Source organism: Tiliqua scincoides, chromosome 8 (assembly GCF_035046505.1).
Source record: "Tiliqua scincoides isolate rTilSci1 chromosome 8, rTilSci1.hap2, whole genome shotgun sequence".
Classification (NCBI taxonomy): Eukaryota; Metazoa; Chordata; class Lepidosauria; order Squamata; family Scincidae; genus Tiliqua; species Tiliqua scincoides.
In genome coordinates this window covers 40197436-40221688 of record NC_089828.1, presented here as the reverse complement: position 1 = coordinate 40221688, position 24253 = coordinate 40197436, and the positions used below count along the sequence as shown (strand labels likewise).

Here is a 24253-nt window from a genome sequence, read left to right as displayed (position 1 = left end):
CCCTTTGCTTATCATAGTGGATTAGAGAATGAGCTGCAAATCAGCACTTCCTTAGGTCAAATGTTGCCCCTTTGATTAACTTACTAGGGCTGCAATCCTAACCACACTTTCCTGAGAGTAAGCCCCAATGAACAAAATAGGACTTACTTCTGAGTAGACCTGGTTAGGATTGTGCCCTAGGTAGCTTATGCTGCAGTCCTAAGCACAAGAGAGTAAGTCCTATTGAACATAGTAAGACTTTTGACACAATCCTAAACTTCCCTCGCGCCAGCACAGCAGCTGCTGCACTAGCACTAGCAGGTGCAAAAATGCTGTAAAGTGCTTTTTGATGCCTCAGAAGTAAGGATCGAGGCTGGAAGGCCTGTGCCATGATGCTGGATCTGAAGCTGTTGCTGCTGGAGCAGGTAAGAGCTGCTCTGTGTGGTGCAAGGGTGGCCAGGGTGACCAGATACAATGAAGGACAGAGTGCCTATACCTTTAACCATTCTATAGAACAGGGGTGGGCGAACCCCAGCCTGGGGGCCATTTGCCACCCTTGAGGTCCTCCAAACCAGCCTGCAAGGAGCTCCTAGTTTCCAAAGAACCTCTGACCCATTGGAGACTGTTGGAGCCTGTGCTGGCCCATGAATGCGTGTCATGACCACCAGACGTGAGCTGCAGGCAGAGTTGAAGCAAAGCCTTTTATAGTCTCCATGCATTTTCTGCTTTTCCCCCTGGGCATTACTTTAACCCCTCTCTCCCATTGCCTCTGAACAATTTATGTCTCCATGTTTCTGGCTTGGCCTGTATGTTTTCAATGTGCAAGAAGTGTGTGGCAAACAGTTCATAGTTCTCATGTGGTTCTAAATGCCTGTATTAGAGTTTTCATATGTATTATGTTAAGTAAAAATTCATTCCTATAAGTTTGTCTCTAATATATTCATTTATGTAAATTTATTCGAACTTGAAATGTAAATTAATTCTTTTTTTCTGGGGCCCCAACACAGTGTCAGAGAGATTATGTGGTCCTCCTGCCAAAATGTTTGCCCACCCCTGGTATAGAAGAAGAAATCTCATCAGGTGCAGCTTTTTAAACCCTCCCATGTTGAGCTGCACCTGCCAAAATTCCTTCTTTTATACAATGGTTAAAGGTATAAGTACCCTGTCCTCAATTGTATCTGGTCACCCTGGGGGCAGGGAGATGGTGGAATGGGGGGCGGGGAGGAGGTATAATATTTTATCCTATTCCCCCTCCCAAAACTTTTCTCCCAATGAGGGGCTTCTCAGACTTGCGCCAGCAGTTCTGTCCTCTAGCCTGTACTGGATATAGTGTGGGACATGCAGCCCCCTCTGCACCAGGGATTGGGTTGTTTGTTCTGTAAACATACATAGGATTGTGCTGTTAGGCAAACTGTTCCTTCTCAGCCTTTTGCTGCAATCCTAACCACACTTTCCTGAGAGTAAGCCCCACTGAACAAAATAGGACTTCTGAGTAGACACGATTAGGATGGTGCCCTTTGTCTTCTCATCTGTAATATGGGGATTACAGTATTGATTTACCCAATAGGATTGTTGGAAAGATTAACACAGGATACAATAATTCTTGGGAATTGCTTTGCACATTATGGTTCTCACTTCAACTTGTGTCTGCGCTGTGTTCTTTCAAACAAAAATAAAATTGCACTGACTGCACATAGAAAATTAGCATGTTGAGGATAAAGCTAGGCTAGGCCTCTTCTCTCTGGCAGGCTAGTTTTCTTTGTGTTAGATGTTTTCCTGTTTGGAGGACCAGTCAGTCACATGAGGACCTGATACAGCCCAACTGATACAGCCTAATCCTAATTAAAACCTAGGCTTGGGACAAGGCAAGTACGCTGAAGAGAAATCCATCTCTGCCCACCCTAGATGCTTGGGAGCTGCAGAGATGAAGTTGAATGAGCGCAGATGGGGGATAGCAGAGCTCTGGGACCTATCCTGCAGCAGGAACTGTGATGGCATCAGCAAATACTGTTTATGAAACATTTTTCAAAGGACCATAGCTGAGAAAAAGCACAAGGCTGTGCAGGATGCAAACTAAGAAATTTGCCTTGAAACATACAGTGTCTTTCCCAAGGACTGCCTGATAGTTATGTACATGTTACATCAACTATGCAATCCTAAGTAGGCTATCCTAGAAGTAAGTTCCATTGTATCAAATGGGGCTTACGTCCAGGAAAGTGTGTTTAGGATTGCAACCTAAGGCAAATTTACTCAAGAATAAGTCTTATTGAATTAGCATTCTATTACACCTTTTATGTTTATCCTGGATATTTTTTAAATTTATTTTTTCTGATTTTTATACACTTGTTTCAAACTTTTGCAACCCACTCCAAAAATCCGGGATGGAATAAGCTAGGTCTACCTACATATAACTATCTGTAGTTTCAGAGGAGAACTACTGCAAGAGGCAGGAGAAGAAAATGTTCTAAAGATCTAAAGTTGATTTTTGTTGTGGTTGCCAAATAGACATAGTGGGGTTCCTGCACACCAAAACTTGCCAGGACCCCAGTGGCCAGGCAGCTACTTGGTATTTCAATGATGCTTCTGCAGGAGAATGACCCACTTAAAGGTTGCCCATATTAATCCATGGCAATGATGTACCATAGGAAGGAGGAGCTATAACTCTTTGATAGAAGACATGTCTTGAATACCAAGTTCAAACTTTGGCACCTCCAGCAATAAAGCCAGGGAAAGACCCCAGTCTGAGACCCCAAAGAGAAGACAGGACTGAGCTAGCTGGATGACTGGTCTGACAGCATAAACTTTATTCATGTATCAGCTTGGCAGAGAATGTGCTTTATCTTACCTGGTTTTAAGTCCATGACGTGGTGAGTCAAAAGGGACCCCATGTCATAGGGCTGAACTGCTGCCAATCAGTGGGTGCTGGCCTAGATGGACCAATGACCTGACGGTATAAGGCAGTTTCCTGGGTGCCTGTATTCACTTATGTTTAGTTAGGGCAGGTCCAGTAGCTGGGCTGGAGAAATACCTTGGAGCGCCAATGTTGGTCAAAGCTGGCTATTCTGGGCTAGGCAGACCAATGTTGTGATTCAGCAGAAGGCAATGTAAAATGCTTATACATTTGGGGAGGGCTCAAACCTCAGTGAGCGCTTGAGTTGCAAGCAGAAGAGCCAACAGCCTCCAGCTACAGAGAAATGCTAGTGTAGGAAAGACACCTCTGTGCCTGAGACCCTGGTCAGGGTCAAGGGCGCTGGGCTGGATGCACCTGTCTGTTGAAAGGACCTTTGCAAGCTTTGGGAGGACCCATATATCAATCAGTATGTGCTTTACATGCAGAAGATTCCAGCTCCACCTACAAAGGAATTTTACATAGCCAGCAGGGCTGGCTCAATTCCTCCTGATGCCTAAGAAGGACAGTGGAGGCAAGTAGGTGGACAGAGATAGGCATTCCCTAGCAATCTGCTGTCTGAGGTGACTGCTTCAGTTGGCCTCTTGGCAGACTTGGCCAGACTTGGCAGCCAAGGAGGGAGACCTCTCAGCCTGAGTCCTTGAAAAGCTTCAACCTTTCAGAGTAGTCAGTACTGGGCTAGGATACTTGGTATAAGTCAGCTTCCCATGTCATATTTGCTGGCAAGGTATTTGCAGCAAATATTTGCAGACTACCATATTTGCAGACTACCTGGCAAGGTAGCATGATGCAGTGGATAGAGAGTAAAGCTGTCAGTGTTCTTTGGCTGCCTCTGCTCCTGTGGTTTTCAGGCATGTAGCAGGCAAAGCTTTTTGTCCATCACATCACCTTCAGACTGAGTTTCACATCTCGCTGCTGTGAAAGGGTGAGGCCAGCTGGGTTCGCACATGCTGCCTCTGTCACAGTCTCCCAGTGAGTCATGGAGTCAGACCTGTGAATAATCTCATCCATATATTTTTCATTTCATTTGTGGTGTCAAAATGGAATTGGGATGTTTTAGCATCCCAATGATGGCATTGCCTCTTTGCCAAAAATAAGAATTGCAGTGAGTCAAACATTAAGAGACTCAAGTTAACACCAAATGAATCTTTTCTAGCCTGCGTGGCTAAACACTATACAGGGAATGTGGTCATTGATTTAAGCTTCTCTTGTGAAAATAGCTATTGAAGCCATTCCTATGCATGTTTACTCAGGAGTAAGTGCCACTAAGTTCAAAGGGGCTTTACTTACACAGAGTTATCAGGCTGAGGCCCTAGTAAAGGTAGCATGCTTACTTAGAAGTAAACCACTCCACTTCCTCATTCACTGCAGCCTTACACCTTCAACTTATGGATGGATACTGAGAAGTCCCATTGGATTCAATGTCCCAGGTCAGTGCAAGTAAGATGGGAGTTCTATAGCACCATCTTGTGCCTATTTACTAAGAAGTAAGTTTCACTGTGTTCAGTGGGGCTTACTCCCACAAAAACGTTTACTGTACAGCAGTGATTCTCAAACTTTTAGCACTGGAACCCACTTTTTAAAATGAGAATCTGTCAGGACCCACCGGAAGTGATGTCATGACTGGAAGTGACATCATCAAGCAGGAAGATTTTTAATAATCCTAGGCTGTAATTCTACCCCACTAACCCTGGATTATTTCCCATTTACTATTAGTGTTAAAAGCATAAACATCCTAGCCTGTTAAAAGTACATAGCAGCCTGTTAAAAGTACCGATGTGCAACATTTCCCCAAATGCAGTCACATACCATGGTCTAATACAGGTGTACACCGCTTAACAGCCATTCACTTAATAACAGACCACATATATGATGGTGGTCAAAGCATAATAAAGATGCTTTTAATGAGGCAATTGCGTCTCCCATAGCCTGCAGCAGAGTGTCTGTTTACACAACAAAGAGGCTCTTAATACAAAGAAGAGGCAATCTATCTCCAGTAGCCTGTGCAGCCAGCTAGTGTCTGGCAGGCAGTGTCTGTTTACACAACAAAGGCAATAGATTGGGCTGAATGTTCACTTAATGACCTAACTAAACAACAAAGGGGATAGGAGAAGGTATTCCCATTGTTAAGTGGCCCACACCTGTATATTAAAAATAAGATATTGAAACAAGTGGGGACCTGAAAATGGCTCGTGACCACCTAGTGGCTCCTGACCCACAGTTTGAGAAACACAGCGTACAAGATTGCAGCCTTGGGGCCAAATCCTATCCAATTTTCCTGTGCCAGTGCTGCTGTGCCAACGGGGCATGTGCTGCATCCTGTGGTGGGGAAGCAATCACAGAGGCCTCCTCAAGGCAAGGGAACATTTGTTTCCTTACCTTGGGACTGCATTGTGGCCACACGGGTGCTGGAAAGTTGAATAGGATTGGGCCCTTAAACTGCAAGTCCTATGCACCCTGCCCCTACCTTGGGAGTTAATGCCAACGGGATTTATTTCTGAAGCTGCCATTCCGAACCTGCTTTCCTGAGATTAAACCCCACTGAGCATAGTGGGGAGGCATGCAGAGGATTGTGCTGCAAGCAAAAATGCTTAAAATCTCACTGTACAACTAATCCTAGGCACATTCACTTGAGAGGAAGTCCCATTGAATTCAGTGATGCTTATTTCTGAGTACATCCCTAGGCTTAGCCTGCAAAACCTCCCTTCGAGAGTGGAGGTGTAGAGGTCTAGAGATGTAGGGAAAAACCAGAGCTGTAAAGAATGCATAGCAGACGTTCAGGTCTCCAGTGAATGTCCTTGCAATGTGGATGTCATATCTACTCTGATGATTTAAAAATATTAATTCCCCCCCCCCCCCAAGAAGATTTGCACATTACAGGCGCTGCAAGCTCAGCACTGGGTATGCCCTTCTTGCCCCTGTTTACTCCCAAGTAGGTAGCACTGAGCTGATTGCAGCCGATTCCCGAGCATGCCAAAAAGATGCAAAACCGGTGATCCCGCGAACGGGGCTCCGAAGCTCGGGAGTCCGGTTCCTGGGCTTGCAAAGAAGAGGGATCCAGCCCTGTTTTTCCTGCCAGCCCCAGCTGGGAAGGCTGTTGAGTTTTGGAGTTGCTGCACCAGCCAGCAATGTAAATTCTGCTGCTTTGGTCTCGCTGTCACAAGAACGAGCAGAACCTGGAGGATCAGCAGCGATACTCGCCCCTCCAACCAGCCCTGCTGCTCCCCCCTCGTATTTCCCAAAGGAAGACGGGCACTTCCTAACAGGCAGCTGAAAAACAAGGGGGGGCACCATCCAGAAGCAGCCCCCCTCTCAAAAATCCTCTCTCTTGCCTGCAGCTGTTCCTCCTCCCCCCCCCCTACACAAGGTGCTTTTCAATTGCATTGTAACCCAGCTGGTGTAGAGTTGCTGGAAAGGGGGGAGGCATTTTCTTCCTGTCACCCCCCCCCCTTGTATCTCTGCTGTCTCTTGTGCAGTTTGGGATGCCTGCAGACCAGGATGGCAGTTAAATTGAATGCAAGGCAGGGACAGGTGTAGGGGGGGGAGAGGAGAGGAGAAGGAGGAGTCCTGCCCCCTTCCTTCAAAAGGCTTAGCCTTGGAGAGTTTTTCGCAAGAACCACCGCCAAAGAATTTCAGCGTCTCTGGGAGGCATCGCAAGACCAGTCAAGGTAAGGGGGGAGAGCACACATGTAGTCCTTGGCAATAGCCAGCACACCAAAAAAAATGGGGAGAGTATATTTGTTGTGGCCCACCCCTCAGCTCTTGCTTGCAAACTTTGTAGCTGCTCTGTGTGTGCTGCTGGGGGAGGAATGAAGAAACTGGGGGAACCTGAAAAAACAGGCAACATTTTGAAATGAAACAGCTGTGCCTTGGAGCTGTCAGTTTCTGCAGGTCCTGCACCTTTGTGTGGTCAGTTTCTCTTGGGGGGGGGGGGCTGACTGTTTGGAATGACTGTTTGGATTGTTTGAACATAGATGAGAGAGAGAAATTCTGGATCCTTCATTTGCTGCTTCTCTCCCTCTGTTAACTGGTTCTTTAAATAATATTAGACCTTTGTTGTTGGGTGCCTTTCTGGTTGCTTCCCAGAGGAAACCATCTGTGATCAGCTATTCTTCAATAGCAAGGAGAAGCACCTTGGAAAGGGTCATCCGGGGTGTTGGTCTCATTTTGTGGGAGCCAGAGATGCTGCCTGCCCAGTCTTCCTAGCTAAGAGGGGGAGCAGACAGATTTCATATGCAGGTGATGGATTTCCAAACACAAAAGGAAGAGACGAAGATATGGGTTGTTTTCTTTCGAAAAAGAAGAGGAGATAATCTTCAGCACCTCCCCCCACCCTAAATTGGAATTACATAGTTAGGGGTGGTAGGTGGTGTGAAGGGGGGGATTGGCAAGGATGATGTTAGCTCTCTGGCTGGTCCTTTGTGTGCGCGATCATCCTCCTGGCATCCACACAATTGGGGGCAGAAGAAGGGGGGACTGCCCCCCCTCCTTGCATGTCCAAGTGCAGTAGACTTTGAAGTGCATCCTCTGGTGTGTTTGAAGCAGGGTGGATGGAAGCCGTTTTGGAATTGGCAGAGATGGGGAGGGGAGAGAAGGATGCATTTCAGTTAAAGCAGCTATTGTCTGAAGCTACAGATCATTTTGTGCTGGGAGGGGGGAGGTGCAACTCCAATCCACAGCTTTTGGTCAGTTTCGAAGCCCATTTTGTAGGGATCCAGGTTTGTTTGCACAAAAGGAGGCCCCCTCCTTGTGAGATAAGAGGGTGATGCAGAGACTGAAGGGGGAAGAACCTGGATATATCTCTTCCCCTCCCCCTCCCCCCACCCATCCAATCCCTTTTGGAATGTTAGCTGCTAGCTACCTATTGTAGAGGCAAACTGAGGGTAACCATACAAGATGTTTTAGGAAATAACTTAAAAATAGATTGGGACTAGGAATGTGGAACCAGGAAAAGAGAGAAGGGTATTTTAAAAAAAATACAAAAGTTAATTACTGTAATTAAAGTGGAGGATGGAATTGAGCAGGCCAAGTGGAAAATGGAAGTTATGAAAACCATTTGGGGAGGTAGCAAGAATTCATGCACATGACATGACCATCTGTAAAATGGGCACACTACCTCAAATAGTGCTCCTCCTAATGCTCTCTCAACTTAAGAGAGCAGGCAGCTCTGGTGCTATCCTGCTCCCTGTGGTGACTTATTTATAAAAATGAAAGATGTTGGAACTGGCCTCTGCCTTAGAGGTGATGTACTGTGGCCTTGAAACCCTTCTCTGGAAGTGTGCTTGCTGACTGTACTTAGAGATGGCAGGAGCACTCTGTGTATGCTCAGAAGTGTACTTGATGCCATTTGTGTTCCCACATTTCGGAGGATTTCGTTTTGTACCACCAGCAACGTTGCTACACATGTTGCTAGGCCTCGTTGTTAGCACTACTGGTTTATAGGAAAAGGCCTTCTTTCTCTCCAGCATGGCTAAGAAGCAAGGACTTGGTCTGAATTAGAAGCTACTTCCCAAAACTCAAGTAAGTGTCTGGTTGGGATGAACAGGAGGCATTTAGTGGTGCAAGAATGGCATGGCGCATGTTCAAATCTCTTTTTGATTATTTCGTATGTTCAGAGGTGAGCCCTGTTATTGATTACCAGTGGGGGCTGTGCCCTGTGACCTCATGATTCATATTAAATCTTCTTGAATGCCAAAGGTCACTTTTTTTGCTGCTAATCTTTCACAATTGTCTCTTTTCATGGTTTAGTTTTCTGGGAGGTAATAAGAGTCTTCACTGGCTTGAAGAATATTGGATGGTGGTAGTGGTGGTTTGAAATTAAGAAGCATGCCTCTGAGTATGGCAACAGCCTGCTGCTTACCTGTCTACTTTCCCCCCCATCACATCTCATCTCTCCCAGCCTGCATCTGGCTGGATTCTGTCTCTTCAACCGGATCTCAATTAACCTCTCCCAGTCTCTATTTATTGCTGCTAGGCTAATTCTCACTCCCATCCCAGCCACAATTCTTGGTCTGTCTTATTTTGGTTCTGACCTATTATTTTCTCCCTCCTTACTTCCAATATGCCTCTCTTGGAACTGGGCCAGATAAATCGGGTTCAGTTGCTGGAGGGAGCCAATGGATGCTAGAGTCAATCTGAGGGCCTAGATTCTGTGTTGAGTGCTCTGGAACAGGGATGTCAAATATAAGGCAATTTATTTGCCCCCCATTATAACTGGGCTGTCTCATATCTTGAAAATACAAACAAGATTTGTGCATTTTCTTTTCTGTCATTTGCAGCTAATGAGTTTCTAAGTGAGAACAAAGTGCTTATTTCTAGGCATCATCTTCTTAATGATGTCACTTCCTGCTTAACAATGCCAGTTCCTGCACTCAGAAGGCACCATGAAATCTAACTTTGGCTCTCGGTATGAAATGAGTTTGACATCCCTGCTCTAGAACATGAGATGGTCACAAGGGGTACCTTTTAAGCATGCATAGAGTGCATCCCCCTCCTTATCTGAGCATACTCACAATCTGTTCCTCCTGCCCATACACTTGAACTTCTGCCTTTCCTGCTTGTGAATGCACCCTCAGTAATGCTGATGGAACAAGGGATCAATTGAGACCACCAGTGGAGGTTTTGATTGGGCCCTTGTGGTTTCTTGGGGCCTGTTGGTATTTGTTCCCCCCCCCTGCGCTCCAACTGTGTCCATCAAGCTTTGGCATTTGCCCAGCATCTACAGATTCTTTATTCCCCCTGTGGTTAGAAAACCTGACTTCCCCACTACCATCCCCCTCCGCTAAACTTTCACTCTGTCTGGGAGAGAGATAGCATTATAAAAATCAGATACAGCCAAGTCACAGCTGTGTCAGCTTGAAAAATAGAGGCTATCCTTAATCATTAAGGTGCTTAGCATAAAATTGCAGGAGCTTTTTCTCTGGACCTGCTTAGTTATGAGCCTTGGGCACTCTGCCACTGATTCACCTTTTGACCTTGGGCAAATCCTGCACTCTGTTCATTGAGAATGATCCCATTAGTCATTTCCAGAAGTCATTGCCTGAGATTCTTCATTGCAGAGGTAAAGCTCATGCTTCAAAGAGAATTCTAATCTCTCTTGCTACTATTTGTTCCTATATAGTACTGGCCCTGCACTTGAGTGTCTGGGGCAGGAGAACCCTAGATTGTCAGGACAGGGTGGGTTAAGATTTATTTACTTATTTTTAATTAAAACTAACAAATCCAGAACTTAAAAATATAAGCTTACTGTATTGAATTAAAGCTCGTTCTTCTGTGCCTGCTAAACTCTGGTCACTAAAATGCCAGCACAGACACAATGCTTGCTGGAATGTGTTTGGGAAATTATCAAGCTGTAGGAGATAAGGGCATTCAGATATGGGACAAACTCTGGAAAGTTTTCTTTACGTGTCACTGTGTGGACTGAGGCTCCTCTATGCAAGTAGCAGAGTAAGATGGAAAAGGGGGGGGGAATGGATTGTACCACTTAAAGTTGCAGGTGGGAGACCACATTTTGAATGCCAATGCTCCCCACCCCCCAAAAATGCCCAACCCTCCTTTGAAGTAGCAAACAAGCAGGAAAGGGCTGAACAAGGGTCCATTTCAACACAGCAAACTTTGTAATGTTAAAAATAATGGTATTTCCTGCTTGGTGGTACAGTCTGCATTACCCTTTCAGGATTTTACCATTCTGGTACATGCAAAGATCAAGCCTTGGTGTACAGGATACAGAGATCAGAGATCTGGTTGGCTGAAAAGAGTTCCAGAAAAGAAGTGATAAGAGTAAGAAGGTGGGCACTGGGCAGTGATCCAAATTTATAGGTTTTCACAGTTCAGCATGGGGAAGTTTAAAAGTATCCTCTAGCATCTATTGAATGTCAGAACTGGATGTCCAGTTTGCTTGAGATTGTGATTTTTGACACCAAATGATCCAAGTCTTGAGAATGGCTGCATGCTCATGGACCAGACAGAAGCCTAGTTCTTGCAAACAACAAATGAAGTTTCAGAATGACAAGGTAGAATTCTTCTCTATAAAAAAAATTCTCTGCTCATAGGAATCTGGCATGTTGGGGGGAAGGCTAGATTAGAAGAACTTTCTTCCTGATGTGCTAGATTTCTATGTGCAAGAAATATTTTTATGAATGGCAATACTATTCTGTAGGGTCTAACGTGAAGCCCAAAGTGGCTCATCCTAGGCACAGGTTTTACCACCTCATCTGTGACTTCTGAGAATCATGCCGAAGGAATGGCATTGTTTCTGGGAAATTGGGGTTCAAGTTTTGCCTCTTGTTACAGCCTCTTTATGGCTTTCGGCAAGCCATTTTCTCTCCTGGTTTCCATCTTCCGCCTGTGAAATGGACATAATGCCAACTTCATTGCCTCTGCTGTGGGAACAGTACCAATAAATTCTAAAGCCTCTGTGTTGATCATTTTGCCTGCTGTCACCAGAACCATATATACGAGTAAATGTACAAACCACCGAGTGTCGGGGGGGGGGCATAGTTATTAACTCTGTGAAGCAGGACCAAAGTTTGCATGGGACTACGGAGATAATGGGGTGGACTATATGAAAAAGATTCTTTGATGTCAAGTGGGTGAGTAGGTGTGTTAAAACCTTGCTGAAGGGCCAGCAACATAATTTCCATCCACTGATTTACTCCCCTACAAATCGAATTACAAGCAGTGGATTCTTTAACTCTTTCTTTTCCAGCGCAAATGACAGAACTGGCTTTGTTAGAGTTGTTCAGTCATGCCATCTAGCAGACAATAATTCTACATTGTGCAAAGTGGTGGCACCAGTTTGAGAGTCCTTGGGATACCCCCCCCCCATGGCATATTGATCATCTTTCCATGACTTACTGGACAGTGGGAAAGGAAGCTGATGTTTGGCTTTTTCTTCCCCTCTCTCAGTGCCAGCCTATCCAAGCAGCCACCTGAAATGGGTTGCATTGATGACAGATTGTGGGGGGACAGGGGGGCTTTCAGGTGAGTTTGCCACTGATGCCTCCCTCCAAGCCATGCTGGTCTGCTTCACACTCACTTGAGCAGGAGGCAGATTGTTCTTTTCCTTTCTGAGCTCCTTGCGCGCTGCCTGTGAAATCCAACATGGTGGGGCTTCCAGTTTCACTTCCCTGTAAATGAAACTCGAAGTTCCACGTGTCCAGTTTCAAGGCAGTGTGCGAGGAGCATGGGAAGGGTGTGTTTTTGTTTTTTAAATGGTATTGGGCAGTCTCCTGGGTCATGCCACCTCTGCTTTTCCTCATTGGTGGGGGCCGTCTTCCAAATCTCCCGGCCCAGTGATGCATGTGGCAGCTTCTCCTCCCATGCCCCCCATCTCTGTTGACCAATGGGAGCATCCAGTGGAGGCCCTGCAGTCATGCGGAGGTCTCTGGAGGATGCTCCCATTGGCCGCTTGGTTTGTTGGGGAAAGGCAGTGGTGACATGAGTCTGTTGGCCAACTTGTTCCATCTCTACCACCAGGTCTTGTGGATTTGGGGGAAGACCAGGTGAGCCTTCCAGTGAGTGTGAACCCTTGGCCAGTGACCAAACTCACAATCCCAGATCCTCTGTTTGATTAAAGTATGGTCCTATTCAGGTGTTGGGTCTGCTGCAGATATCGATATACAATGGGAGCAAACAGAATCATGTCACTTAGCTGATGGGAGCTTCTCCCTATATTCAGTGCTTACCTTTGCAGACAAGCATTGAATATGAAAATGTTCCAGGGCATGACCATAGGGCTTTTGGGCACATTTTGGAAGCATTCCCAGCAAAACGGCCGCTCTCCCTCTCCTTATGTTCTCCTACATTTGGTCCAACAACTGACTAGGGCTCCTTGTAAAACTCTGCCAGAGCCTCTGTTGCTAAACTCATCATGCAAGCCAGCTTTTAAAGAGCCTTTTGCCCATGTCTTGGCCTACATAGTAGAAAGTGGAGTGGCTGTTCGAAGGATGTTCTTGGGATTGGGGCCTTGTTAAGGATGGACAATTCCCTGTTTCTGTTTCATCAGAATTTTGCCCAGTTTCTTTTGATTTCTGTTCCATATTCTTCCACTGAAAAGAAACCCAGATTTTTCCCCATCTTCCCCCCAAGTGCATATTTAGTGTACATGTGTTGAGTTTCACATCTACCTGAACAGCTGCTATATGAATATACTGTATTGCAGAGTAGGCATTTATAATTATTAATTATTAACAGTATTTATATACCGCTTTTCAACTAAAAGTTCACAAAGTGGTTTACAGAGAAAAATCAAATAACTAAATGGCTCCCTGTCCCAAAAGGGCTCACAATCTGAAAAGATGCAAATGGATACCAGCAGACAGCCACTAGAACAGACAGTGCTGGGGTAAGGTGGGCCAGTTACTCTCCCCCTGCTAAAAAAAGGAGCACCCACTTGAAAAAGTGCCTCTTACCCAATTAGCAGGGGTTTAAATGTGTGTTTCCAAATCATACAGTATGCATGGAATCTGTAGTTGTCTTTGTATTTTATAAATCTCTTCCACTTGGATTTGGAGATTATACTGTGAATTTTGGCCAGAGAGGAATTTGGTAACTTCCTAAGAGATGTTGGAGACTGGAAAAGAAACTGGCCAGGAGAATATTATGCTTTAAGGTGTTCTGTTGCTTACCCTGACTTAAGATTTTGGCCAGGTTCATAGAAGAATAAAGCTGTAAAATCCTGAGTTGGTAAGAGTGCCCTGTACCACTTTAGTCTGCCTGTAGAGGGAATGCCATTTGAATGCACCCTTGTTTATAACAGCTACCTGCAAGACAAGACTAGTACAGTGGGGAGAAATATTCTAGTTTAGCCATCTCCCTGTCAATCTAGTTTTCTGCTTGTGATGTTGCTGGCACGTATGGAAGGATTTTATAATGTGATTATTTTTCACCCTTGTATGCAGTCTGAAGTGCTACAGGCTGCTCTACCATCTTCTGGCCAAATTTAGCAGAGCAAAAGAAGGCATCTTTAAATGTGGGCTTGTTCCCAATACTTAAAGTTGGGTGGAGGGTGCTGATTTTAAGAACCAAAGGAGTACACACCCCACCTTGTCCACAACTTATCCCCCATAGTCTATCCCACCTGGAAGGACAGTCAATTGGGGGGGGGGGTAAGGGAAAAGTTGATTTCCTTTGTGCATAGCCTGCCCTACCTCTTTTGCTTTTAAAATCCCTTTGCTTTATATATGAAACTGCAACATTCACATTTAAGAGATGTTTGTAGCCAATCCCTCTTCTTTACTCCTTGTTTCCAGCTCCATCTGCTCTTCTGTAGGCTAGGCCTTTGATTACTGTCCGGGGCTGGACTTAACCCACCTTGGAGAGCAGCCAGTCCAGGAGGGACTGGGAAGGCCTCAGTGGGGCAGAATGTGGGCTATTGGCCAGTTGAGCAGTATGCATCTGTCCACGCTGCAAGTACCTGCAGGAGCCTTCTCGTCCTTTGGAAGAAGAGGCATAGAACCTAGAGGGTGACCAGGAAAGGAGGGATGAACCAGCCAAGGCAGGAGAATACTATATGAAGAGTGGCCCAGGGATGAGAAGGGGCTGGAAGAGAGACCCAGAGCCCTTGAAGGCTGGAGAAGGCTCTGAGGCTTAGGGTGCTATCACCCCTCCCCCCACTCTGAGACCCAGGAGAGGAAGAGGGTAACAATCCAGGTGGGCAAGGCCCTACATCAGCATATGCCAGGGGTGCCCAAACCCTGGCCCTGGGGCCACTTGTGGCCCTCGAGGACTCCCAATGTGGCCCTCAGAGAGCCCCCAGTCTCCAATGAGCCTCTGGCCCCCTGGAGATTTGTTGGAGCCCACACTGGCCCGACGCCACAGCTCTCAGCCTGAGGGCGACTGTTTGACCTCTCACGTGAGCTGTGGGATGAGGGCTCCCTCCGCTGCTTGCTGTTTCACGTCTGTAATGCAGTAGCGGCAGCAAAGGAAAGGTCAGCCTTGCTTTGTGCAAGGCCTTTTATAGGCCTTGAGCAATTGCAAGACCTTCATTCATTCATATAAGTTCATTTTTAACCTATTCATTTATGTAAACTTATGTAAATTTATTCAAATTTTAAATGTAAATTAATTCTCTTTTTCCCCTGGCCCCCGACGCAGTGTCAGAGAGACGATGTGGCCCTCCTGCAAAAAAACTTTGGACACCCCTGGCATATGCCAACAGAAGGCAAGAGCCCAAGACCCTACGCTTCTCAGGCCCCTGATAGTTGCATATCTGGGGGGTCTCTCTACCCATTTGTATTATGATATTAGTGAAATATCATGTCTGAGGGGAGAGAGATGACAGACCTGCATTTGCCTTGTAATGTATCAAAGTTTTGAATGTAGGCAGCAGCGGTCCCTGTGCCTGCAGGTGTGCCTGGGGCGTGGCAGCTGGTTCTCTCCTTCCAGGATGATGGAATGTGGGCAGTGTTGATACATCTCTCAAGATGTGCGTGTACGTCTCAGCGTGTGTGATAAACATGATTCCAGAAGGGAGCATCTTCCTTTTGTTGGGAGGGGATGTGACCAGAACGGAGGCTTTCAAACTTGAGGTTCTTTGGAAACTTATGGGATGGGTGTGTGTACTCAATGAGAAAATAAGTAATGACAGATATACTTTCCTTTAAAAGAAAAACTGCCCATCATGATCAATCTTCCCAAGATATGCACATATGTAGAGGAGCATTGGTGTGTGTGTGCGCGCACACACACACATTTTCAGTTCACACAAGACTACAGTGTGGCCTAAAGTGATCTGGACTCTCTTATCATGGGATGTATCCCACAGTCCTCTGCAGCATGCAGGGGTTCCTTAGGTGACACAAATGGCTGGGTGAAATTGAAACTGGGGAGCCCAACATCCTGATTAGGAGCTTGAGCTCTTAACCATTTGGGTACCACAGTTTTCTATGACTGATATAATGCTCTCCAGTATTCCACGGCTGGAAAAACAGGGGCGCTCTTGTGTATTTTTATATGATCCCATTCTCATACCAGGGATTGCTTGAATATCCTACTACTACTGCACATCACTGAAGGCATTTCTGTGTCTGCTGTATACAGTGTTTTCTTTTACTCTGCTAGAGCTTCTCTTGCACTGATCTCATAGCAGACTATGCTTGTGCTTTTGGTTAAAAGGCCTAAGAGAATTTTCCTAGTACAATATGAATATTTTCCCTAGTACAATATGTTTTTAACAAGTTCAAGTAAACCTCGTTGGTCTGGCATATGAAATGGCAGGCTGCACCCTACATGGCACCTTGGTGTTCAAACATACACATTAACGTGCATGCACAAAGCTAGAGTTGCCATGCATCCATACATGCACCTTGCTCAGGTCTTTAACTTCTATGGATCAGGGAAGGGTGTTAAAGCTTGTTGTTACTCTTGTAACAACACATCATGCAAACAGCATTAAGAAGGCATCCCTGACACCAGCCCACCTCTGCGTTTCCTATGATGCAGAAGATGGAGCAGAGGAGCTCAGGAGGGGAGCCGGGTGGATGAAGGCAGAGGTCAGTGATGCCATGTAGGGAAGCTCTTGGCTGCTTCTGAACCTAATGGATGTGGGAAGAATTCCCAGCAAAAGAATTTGTTCCAGTAGGAACTAGGCTGCCTGCTTGATTCAGGCCCTTTCTCCCTCAGATTTTAGACTCTCCTTCTACAGGAATGGGGCTACCTCCAATGCTGAAACTCAAATATGTGCAATGTCAGAGCTAGAGAGTGGTGCACCTGGCAGGCAATATCAACTACTGGGTGGAATGATCTACTGCTGATGAATGATGATGGAAAGTGCTTGAACCACATGGAAAATGACCTGCCCCCTTGATTTCACTACCCCTCCCCAAGATCCTGGAAAACCCCAAGAAGGATTCTGGAGAGTCCCTGAAATAGTTGGACCCTATTTAGCAACCCTTCATTGCCCTAGTTTTGCATTAAGGGAAGAGGGGATTTACAAAATCCCAGACAGTTGGGACAATCTTTATTTTGCAGGGGCAGTTGGAGTCTCCCTAAGGGGTTAAAAATGCAAGCAGTGAATGCACACAGCACCTTGCAGAATTTCCCCACCTTGCAGAATTTCCTAGCATGTATTAATATCTATATTAATCCCACCTTTGCGACCTGTATTTTTGTGTGCCAATTTTTTTTTTAAAACTGCAATGTATAGTTATAAAGAATATTTTTCACATTGATTTTAAGATGCTGCTCAGGCTCTCAACTGCAGCTTCATTTTGAAAGACTTGTGGGGTGTGTGTGAAGCTACCCAACTTGAATAACGTAAATCATCTGGTCTGGAGACTTCTACCAGGTGAGAAGGTATCTTTTGCAATGTGTAAAAAGCAGGTACTCTAGCATGGACTTGAAGGAACAGTCATGGGGGGGTGAGTTTTGGGGATTCAAGTGACCTTAATGTCTGTGTCTTGTCTTTCAACTTGATCTTTACTGTAAAGCAGTCATTCTCAAACCATGTGCTGTGAAAATTTAATTAATGGCTCAAAGGAGCACTCCACAGCAGAGGGCTGGGATCATAATACCTGTGAAGACAACCTAAAAGTTCTTGTTAGTTTTTGGATGTTATAGAACTCTTCATCAGGTAGGAACAGCGGTCAAAAGGAAGAGGAAAAATGTGTTGCTTGAGATCAAAGCAGAGGTTTTAGGTTGCTGGGGCTCTGGGGACTTGCACCTGTGGGTGTTGCCACTGAGTCTTATGGGGTCAGCCTGACCAGGTGAGCCTCTGATTGTTGTAGGCCTCCGAGCAGTGCCAACCTGTCCAACTCCACTGCCTCTGCTCCTCTTCTCTGCATCACATTAGTCTTAATATGGTGATTTCAGGAGCTCTTTTGCAGTCTCAATCAGTCCATTTATTAAAATATACAAGCATATAAAGGTGCTATATACTGAAGTGGACCCGTCTGCCTATCTTGGGATTGTCTAGGGCAGCATTCCAAATGTTTGTTCCCCACTGTATCACTTCTCATGGTCCCCCTATTGGAAGTACCACCAGAAGTAACAGGTGATATTGTAATTGCCAGTTAGTTCCAGACTGGGAGGCTAATTTATTTTTCAGAGGACTTGGGGGGGGGGGGGGGACTCACCAGACTTCCTCCCAGCTCCTAGGCAGTTGCCATTTGTATTTTATTGGAAAAGCCAGCTTAAAATCGCACTGATATGGCATCATTTGGAGGGGCATTCTGGCAAACAGGGAATGGCAGCCGCCATCTTCCCCACCGCTGAATGCCCCTTGATCAGCGCTTCATCAAGACACAGCTTATTTTCAGGGTCTACCAGGCAAAATAAAATGGCTGCTGCTTATTTTCTGTTTCTCAGTTTGGCATTTCACGGTCCCCATCATTGTCTTTGGGTGCCTTGTGTGATTTGGGAGTATTGTCATTCTCTAGGATTTCTCCCAGTTGAATCTTTGCGATGTGGGTGGGTGGGTGTAACTTTAGCATACACGCATGGGAACGCAGGTACACGAATGCTAAGGCACCATGCAGTGCACAGCCTGCCTCTTCATCCTCTGCAGCTGCTGAAGTCTATTTTGAACAGTGAAAGCCGATTATCAGGCAATTCTGTGTTGTTGGCTGTATCTCTAACCAGAGGAACAAAAATGGTCTTGGCATTTAACATCAGTGGAGGAGAGGCTGTTGCAAGTTGAATGAGCACTGCATACACCAGACAGAGTACCGGTGCACAATTGCGGGAGGGCAGTTTTCTTTGGTAGGAGAACTGGGGTGTCACCAGCACGAGGATGAGGGATAGAGCCCCTGCTTTGCATGCAGAAGGCCTTGGGTTCAATCCCTGGCAATTTCAGCTAGGGCTGGGAAAGAGCCCTGCATGTGACCCTCAAGAGTTTTCACCAGTTATGGTAGACCAGAGGTTGGCAGATAGTAGAACAAGATCTGCTGATAGATCACTAGCCAAGTTGTGGTAAGTTGGCACAAGCTTCTGATGTACAAATGTTTAACAATAGTGACAATGAGCACATGCAAACATGCACAAATTAGGTGCTAGCACAGATCAGGGATTTTCTTGGCTGTAGGTTTTGTGCTTGTGAGTGGCTCATGGATACCATAGTGTGGGGAGCTGCCACTTGCCACCACTGGTAGATTTTTAGGCGTATGGGAGTCCAGGGCCACCAACATGGCACTGAACCATGGCCATTCTAGTTATAACCCCTAGTTTCATATAGCACCTAGCACACGTAGCTCTGTCTGCAGCACCTAGCATTCATTGATATGGAATTGTGGCAAGACTTCCATCAGGGTGCAGTGCACCTCCAGAGTGCCCACTGCATGGACCTTATTATCCTTGTTCAGAAAGCACCTCCTCCCTGGCGCAGAAGCTATTGTGCTACGTGTTCATGTAATGAGGTTGTGTGGGGTCAGGGCTGTAACTTGCTCGGTGCGTTTTCACAGCCCAGCTATTAAACTTGGCAACCTTTTTATCACACCCCCTCCAGCCCCATTTCACGGCTGATGGGTTTCCTGACCCACAGCACAAGCTGCTGCATCATGTCTCTTCCTGGGCATTGAACACCAAGAGATTCAGCCTTGTCAGAACTGCACATTCACAATATACAAAGACAAAATCAAATAACTCCCCCTCCCCATAAAAAAAACTTCTGTCTTCTCTTCATGGTGGCTAAATGCTGTGTGTTCTTCTGTTCGCGTGTGTGTGTGTGTAATATATATAAACAGTACATGCACCTCAACCCTCAGAGCTGAAAGACCACATCAGCCAGGAAGTGGCTTGTAAATATGTTTTCATTCTGAGCTGCAGTTCAGATAAACAAAGCAAAATTAACAAATTAAAAACCTTCATCAAACAGCACTAAGCTTTTGTGGTTTTCCTGACAAGATGGGGAGGGAAAGTCCACCAGTGATGCCAATAGGCTGGGGAGGTCAGGACCAGCAATTTTCCTCAAGAGAAAGGTGCAAAGGTTACATCAAGAGAAAGGTGCAAAGCAGTGTGGAGTTCTGAGCTCAAAATGAGACAAAGCATATCAAGATTTTGAAGGTGCTGCTTGGACCAGAGGCTGGGGTGGAAGCAGCGGATGCGTCCACAGAGAACAAGGTTCAGGGAGAACTGATCCTGGAGCTGTGGATGATGTCCAGTGCCAAAGCAAGGCTAGTACCATGAGGTTGCATCTGCCTTGGGCAGGGTGGGCTTGGGGGTGACAAGTTTGGAGTGAATGGAGGGCTGAAATTCCCTTCTGGCCTCCCGGAATCTCCTAGATTGCAGTCATTTCCTATCTGTTTCTCAGAGAGCCCGTTTGTATACACCACCTGTACTCATTGGTCTGGTGGGGCTTCGCTTTTTTCATCCTTCTGACTCTGATCTATGTTGTTGGATTTACAGGTACACCTGTCCTTCCAAGCACTTGTAGTTTTGTTATCAGTTTGTAGTGACCCCTCCTGGATTAAACTTGCTTATATATTTTCTGAAAAGTGTTACTTTTCAATGAAGTCCATTTAGGCATAGGCCTGGGTAGTGTAGCCAGCGGAAATGAAGTGGCAGGTAGCTTGAAATTGTACAGTTCCAAAATTACCTACATGAAGAATGTGTTCTGGAAGGAAGAATTTCCGTCAATCAGAAAATGAACGCAAGTGGGAGAAGAATGGACCAGAACTTGTTGCACTAGTTTTCTGCTTGCAGGGAGCATTCCCAAAATGTTGCCTACCACCTGCAGTCTGAAGTGGGACAGTCTGCCTGCCACTTAATTCCTGTTACATGTGTAGAGCAGGCCTCAGCCGTAAGTCATCAAATGATATGATTTGTACATTTTGGAAGATGAAACTGGAAGATGAGATTTAGGAAAAGCATATCCATGTGTATTGCATGCGTTATTGGGTCTTTAAGGCAAAGAGCCTCGCCCTTTCACTGTGATCTAGGGCTGTGCCCAAGTCTTATAAGGTTCATGTTTCACTTCAAAAGGTGCCTTTTGGGCTGGGGATGGTGGCAATCATGCACTGTTTTCAGGAGAGAGCTGCACTCCCTGTCTGGGGTGGGAATTGCCTTCTATTGTAAAATCAGGATCCCTCCCCCTCTCTTGGCAAAGGACTTGACAAAGGAGGGGGAGGCTCGTGCTGCAGACTAGAGCCAATAGCTACTCCCAAACTGTCCAGTTCAATGCAAATCCTCCTCTCTCCACTTAAGCAAATGTTTTCATCCCTCTTCATGTGATCCTCAAAATCTTGCTGAAATGTGGGAGGGGGAACATTTCTCAAGAATCAGGACTATCAATGCTCAAATTATGCAGAAAAGGTAGGGGAGACCTTAATGAAATCCACTTGTGCCACCTCTTGACTCCCTCCCATTTTAGATGATATGCCCACCAAACTTCTAAATACAGTAGGTAGAAAGGGCACTACTAAGGTAAGGGGGCTGGCCCCATCCTCTAATTTGAATTTTGGTATGGTCCTATTTGGGGACTTTGTTAGAAGTCTGAACTTGGATATCGGGAAAGGTTGGAAGAGAGAAGGGAGATGCCACTTTTTGAGGTGGCGAATGGTCTGCTGGGGCCAAGAGAGGACAATGCAGTTGGAGCTGGGGGCTGGTGCTGTGGACAGAATGCTGGGGTGGCACGACTGGACCTTTTTGGAACTGGGGAACGCGTCAGTATGAACAATGGAAGCCACTTTGAATGTTTGTTGTATACAGCAGGAGTGCCCAAACCCCGGCCCGCGGGCCACTTGCGGCCCGCTGTGGGTCCCCATCCGGTCCCCAAGGGGTCCCCCCACCTCCAATGGGCACTCTGCCCTCACCCCAGCTCACGCTGGCCTGCCGCATGAGCTCCGCGCCTTGGTTTCCCTCGCTGCCGCTGAACTCGGTGGCAGCGAAGGAAAGACGAGCCCAGTTGGCGCGCAGGGCCTTTTATAGTGGGACGTAACGTGAGACTTGCAGGTCTCGCGTTACTTCCCATTATAAAAGACCCTTCCCACTTGCCTGCTGGTCTCTTCCTTCTTGCCCATGGGCTGGGCTGATATCTGCTTCATTTGGCTCGGTTCCCCTCCCCTCCCCTCCTGCAACCTGAGCCGGGGGGGGGGGGGAGAGAGATCAGGAGGGAGGGGAGCTCAGCCCAGCCCAGCTTGCAGCACATCTCCCTCCCAAGGGGGAGCGAGGGCTGGGACCAGCCCTCCGGGCAGGCAGCAGCAGCACAAGGGCAAGCAGGCAGGCAGCCCAAGCAAACGAAGGAGGGAGGGCGAGGGGTAGGTGAGCAAGGGGGTATGTGAAAGTATGGAAGATACCCCCCCTCCATCTGTGTGTGTGTGAATGGGATCATAAACTGGCATGAAGATCCCCCCCCCTTCTTAGGGTGAATGTGTTCATAAACTGGATTGAATTCATTCAGTCTCTAATATATTCATTTATGTAAATTTATTCAAATTCAAAATGTAAATTAATACGGCCCCCAACACAGTGTCAGAGAGATGTTGTGGCCCTCCTGCCAAAAACTTTGAGCACCCCTGGTATACAGTATGCTACAGTACATGCATGTCCAATTTAGCAAGAGCACCATCAGATCACAGACTGTGGCACAAAATTCACCTTTCTAAGACTTTGGGGTTCTCGCTTCAAAGAGCAAAACAATATTCTAACCCAGGGGTGTCCAAACTTTTTGGCAGGAGGGCCACATCATCTCTCTGACACTGTGTCCAGGGGCTGAATTAATTTACATTTCAAATTTGAATAAATTTACATAAATGAATATACTAGAGATGGAACTTATATGAATGAATGAAGGTCTTACAGTTGCTCAAGGCCTATAAAAGGCCTTGCACAAAGCAAGGCCAGCCTTTCCTTCACTGCCACTGCTGCATCACAGATGTGAAACAGCAAGTAGTGGAGGGAGCCCTTGTCCCACAGCTCAGGTGAGAAGCCAAACAGTCGTCCTCTTGCTGACAGCAGTTGCGTTGGGCCAGCACAGGCTCCAAAAAGTCTCTGGAGGGCCAGAGACTCATTGGAGACTGGGGGCTCCCTGAGGGCCTGATTGAGAGCCCCTGAGGGCCGCAAGTGGCCCCCGGGCCGGGGTTTGGGCACCCCTGTTCTAACCCATACAATTTTCGGTGTCTGCTTCAGAATCTCGTGGAATCGCAGAATTAGAAAGATAGTTGAACAAGATACTTAGCAGCCTTAGTATCTTAGTAGCAGCCTGCATAAGTCCTTGTTTCTACTGTGCTTCCCCCCCCCCCCAAAAAAGGATGGAAAAATAGTAACTTTCTAAAGCAGAGAATTGGAAGTGTGCATCATTTTATACACACTGCAGAATTATTTTTTGACTATGGTTTTTATCCTGCCCTTTCTCCAAGCACAAGATGCAGGCACAATATGCAATATTCTCTCTCCCCCTTAACCTTGCAAGAACCGTGTGAGGTATGTTAGGTTGAGAGAAAGCAAGTGACTTGGGACTACCCAGAGAACATGTGCAAGAGAGGATTTGAACCCAGGTCTCCATGGTAAGGGCCTGCTGCTCTACCCAATACACCACATTCTTATCTCCCCCCCCCCCCAAAAAAAGTTCAACATTCCCTGAATGTTCTTCAGAACAAAGTATGCACAATTCTGCACATCTCTTTGCTTTTCCTATCCTACACCCTATATGATACAATTTATTGTTGCAACATGTGGCACCCTCGGGGCTAAATAGACAGCTCAAGGAGGATTTTCAAGTGAGAAACTGGTGTAGAGATAAAGAATTAAATGTAGGGGCCTGCAACTTTTGATGGTTTACTAGCCAGCCATTATTGATTGCCACCAATCCCTCTTTTTCCCCCTTCAAGTCTTCTGGTAATAGGGAAAGGGGTAGAATGAAACAGCAGGAGCTTCTTTTAATGCTCAGTAGGAACACCTGCTCTAAACTTTCTCAAAAATGGCCGTGGAAACTAAAACTCCCCAGAGTTCAGCTACTTGGAAGTTCAGTAATCCAGAGGTTCTGCCCCACTGCTGCTCAGCCATGGAAGGGCTCTGCACATCAGCAGGGATTCCGACAAGAAACACTGCCTGGTTACCAGATTTGAGTATGCCTGGTCAAACACCCTGTAATGATCAGAAAGGGCCGTATCGGGTTGCGTTGGTAGCAGAATCTATTGATAAATTCTGCTGTCAATGCAAGGGTAAAGGCAGACTGAGAGAGACAATCTTTGAAACCATGTGGCTAATCCTAAAGCTGTACCATATTGCCCAGAGTCTATGAGGACTAGGGCAAGGCTTTGATTGAGTTCAACCAACTGCAGGCAGACAGTGGGTAAATATACAAGAAGAGTTTACTGTATTTAAAATAAGGAGTGGGGGGTGTTGGATAATGCAAGAGGACTACAGTGAGCAGACTTGGGGAAATGGCTTGGATGTCAACAGTGCACAGATGTAGTTCTTAGCAAAGATGCA

General features: G+C 46.2%; 1 protein-coding gene across 1 annotated transcript in view; it reads left to right on the top strand.

Moving 5' to 3' along the window:
* The first annotated feature begins 6075 nt into the window (after positions 1-6075).
* Positions 6076-24253, top strand: part of SEMA6B (semaphorin 6B) — a 189721-nt gene continuing 171543 nt past the window's right edge. The window contains exon 1 of the mRNA XM_066635054.1: positions 6076-6555. The gene's annotated coding sequence lies outside the window, so the exon portion shown is untranslated. The remainder of the gene's footprint in view (positions 6556-24253) is intronic.